Raw genomic sequence first — 3632 nt, forward strand, 5'->3', positions numbered from 1 at the left:
TCCACCCAGGTCCCCAAATTCTGATTTGACAGCTCTCCTGGAATTTTGCCAAAACAACTTGCCTCTGTAAGGCATAAAATGTCTTCCCATATTTCAAGAGCTGCCCTCGTGGGGTTCTTTCTTTCTTGGAGACGGAGTCTCACTCGTCGCCCAGGCTGGAGTGCAATGGTGTGATCTCGGCTCATTGCAATCTCCCCCTCCCGGGTTCAAGAGATTCTCCTGCCTCAGCCTCCTGAGTAGCTGGGATTACAGGCACCTGCCACCACACCTGACTAATTTTTTTGTATTTTTAGTAGAGACAGGGTTTCACCCTGCTGGCCAGCCTGGTCTCGAACTCCTGACTTCAGGCGATCTGCCCGCCTCAGCCTCTGAAAATGCTAGGATTACAGGCATGAGCCACCGCGCCCAGTCTGTTTCTTTATCTTTCAATGCCTCACTTGGTCTCTTTTTTCTCTCACGACCTGATTTGCCAGCCAAATTTTATCCTAGCTTTCCGCATTCCCTGTTGAGTGATCATCTCTCCACGACCCAGATCTCAGTCTTTCTCTCTCCAAAGAACTACAAAGAACATTGTGTCTATAACTTAACTGCAGTTTGGTGACTCTGTTGCCAGCATGGCTTGAAATGGTTCTTGCTTAGACTTTTTTTTTTTATGGTAATGCAATATTTTATTTATTCTGTTCATTAACAATACATGAGAGCACTTACAATATTCATTGAACATAATCTAAGAGAAGATCAACTTACATTTTTTACATCTCTATTAATAAGAAACGGTTGAATTAATTTATGGTCAAAATTATGATGGCAAAAACTTATAAATAAATAAATGCTTGGTGTCAGTGTGTCTGGAATTTATTTCTTCCAGTGGGTGCTTGGTCTCACTGACTTCAAGAATGAAGCCGAGGACCTTCACGGTGAATGTTACAGCTCTTAAGATCTTAAAGATGGTGTGTCCAGAGTTTGTTCCTTCAGATGTTCAGATGTGTCCAGAGTTTCTTCCTTCTGGTGGGTTCCCAGTCTCACTGACTTTAGGAATGAAGCCGCAGACCTTCACAGTAAGTGTCACAGCTCATAAAGGTGGCGCATCTGGAGTTGTTTCTTTCTTCCCGTGGGTTCCTGGTCTGGCTGACTTCAGGAATGAAGCCGCAGAGCACAGCCTCATGGTGAGTGTTACAGCTCATAAAGGCAGTGCAGACCCAAACAGTGAGCAGCAGCAAGATTTATTGTGAAGGGCGAAAGAACTAAGCTTCCACAGTGTGGGAATGGGACCCCAGCGGGTTGCCACTTCTGCCTTCGGTGGCCAGCTTTTACTCCCTTATTTGGCCCCGTCCACATCCTGCTGATTGGTCCATTTTACAGAGTGCTGATTGGTCTGTTTTTACAGAGTGCTGATTGGTGCATTTTCAAACCTTTAGCTAGACACAGAGTGCTGATTGGTGTGTTTACAATCCTTTAGCTAGACAGAAAATTCTCCAAGTCCCCCCCGGACCCAGAAGCCCAGCCAGCTTCACCTCTCATTAGCATGGCCACATACATTTCAGTTTTTGGTGTAAAGGTCTTTGGCTGCAAGAAATAACATTTGGTTTACTTCACTAGTAGAAATAACTCTTAATGCTGGAATGGCCATCTCTTGGTATTTCTTCTGCTGTTGATTTTTAGCATGTCTGTGATTGTATGAATGGAGTTGAGTGAAGGGGTACTCATCATGTTAATCCCAAACAAGAGCACATAGCCAATTACTACAGTAATAAGGAGGTAGAGAGATAATGCAACTGTCCAATGTTTTTGAGGCCAATAGGTTAAACCTAAGGAGTTTAGCCAAGATTCAGGAATAAAAGCCCACACAAGGTAAAGTATGAAGCCAAATTGGGAGCTTAAGAGAAGCACAAAGTCATAAATCGCTCTTCCTGGCAGCAGTGAATTTTCCACCATTTTTCCTGGGGCTTTAGACAGTCTCAGCGCTGAGTTCCCTGCAAAAGCGCCGACCAGGAAGCCCCAGTGCGGGAGTGGGGTGGGGGAGGGGTGGGTGAGGGGAAGAAGAAAAATTGAGGGAAAGGCCTAGGCGCGAAGGCTCCTCCCACTCAGGCACAGGTGCACGATGACCCTCCCCCTGGGTGGGAGCCAGCCAGCGGCTCTTCCCTAGGTTTCTGATGGAGAAGCTGTTTCTCCTCATCCCTTAAAGTTTCGAGTGGATGACCTAGATAAATGAGCAATGAAACTATGACGACTAAGTTCAAAGGAGTGACATTTAGCATTGTGATCTTCTAAAATCTGTACAAGTTAGGCGATGCATTTAGTAAGTGATTATAAATATTTAATGTATACATATATAGCAAGTGACAAGCGTTTTATCATAAGCATTAGCATTCTTAGGGAGAGGTGGGAGTCGAGTGGACTGTGATGTTTGGCACAGGCACCCCTCCTCCCCCACTGAGGAATGAAGGATTTATTCCACCAGCTACTGGGAGAAGTGTTGGCAGATGATTCTTGGCTGTAAGCCCTCTTTGGGAATTTCCTTGGCTGCTGCCTTTTCAGGGCAGTCTGCATAAATGATTGATCAGCTTGGGAGCTTAGAGGCCTGGTCCCCTTACCTCTACTCAGGACAACTTGGAAGACCTATTCCAGTTTCAGAGGTCTCCATGAGGTCAGTGGAAGCCTTTGTTCTGACATTGCACTTCAATTTCTCCCTCTGCTCCATCCTGCTTCCTTCTCTGCTCTTCCCCTGCTGTTGATCCCAAGAGTGCTCCCTGAGTAACTTCCTGCATGTTAATCTCCACCTCAGAGTCGGCTTCCCAGAGAATCCAACCCACAGTCCTCCCATCCTCCTTGTTTCCAGGCCCCTTGGAATGTGACTTTGCAGCTTCTCCAATCAAGAGATGGAGTTTATTTTTTGACATCTTGAATCTAAGCTGGCCTGTGACTTGCTCTGGTCAATAGAATCAGGCAGAGGTGACATCGTGCCAGTTCTGAGCCTGAACCTCCAGAAGCCTTGCATGCTGCTTCTGTCGCTCTTGGAGTCCTGCTGCTACTGTGAGAACAGGCCCTGGCTAGCCTGCAGGAGCAGGAGAGACCAGTGGTCAAGTCACTGCTGTTGTCCCAACTGACAGTCAACCAATCCCTGAAGCAGAGTCACCTGGCTAACCACAGTGCCTGAATGAACCTAGCCAAGACCAGAAATAATACCTAGCTGAGCCCAGCCGAAACTGCTGACCCAGAGATTCATGAACTAATAAGTAGTATTGTTTTAAGACAGTTAAGTTTTGGGGTGGGCTTGCTACGTTGCAATCCTTAACTGACACAAGAAGGAACTGTGTTTGAGGAACCACAAACTGGAGGCAGGAGCACCAGGCCCCTAGTAACAGAAGACATGATTAAGTGCTTTCCATGAGAAAATGGGAGGAATTTATTTTTTGCCCCTGCGAAGAAGGTAGAGAGAACAGAATGGAGGTAGGAGCATTAAAAGTAGGTAAGGAGGAGAAGGTTGCCAGCCAGAAGGTAAACGACTGGGAATAATACGAGTTGAAGCAGCAGGTGGAATTGCTTGGTGGGTCTATGTCCATGTAGTGAGGGCGGCAGAGAGACTTGTTTGTATTTCTTAGATATAATCTCTTCTCTGTTTATTTGCATCC

The 3632-nt window shown here is 46.1% G+C and overlaps 1 pseudogene; it reads right to left on the reverse strand.

The window, feature by feature from the left end:
• Nucleotides 1–1540: 1540 nt before the first annotated feature.
• On the reverse strand, nucleotides 1541–1935 carry LOC105496228 (phosphatidylinositol N-acetylglucosaminyltransferase subunit P-like; annotated as a pseudogene).
• Nucleotides 1936–3632: the final 1697 nt, after the last annotated feature.

This window comes from Macaca nemestrina, chromosome 15, assembly GCF_043159975.1.
Source record: "Macaca nemestrina isolate mMacNem1 chromosome 15, mMacNem.hap1, whole genome shotgun sequence".
In the NCBI taxonomy this organism is placed as follows: Eukaryota; Metazoa; Chordata; class Mammalia; order Primates; family Cercopithecidae; genus Macaca; species Macaca nemestrina.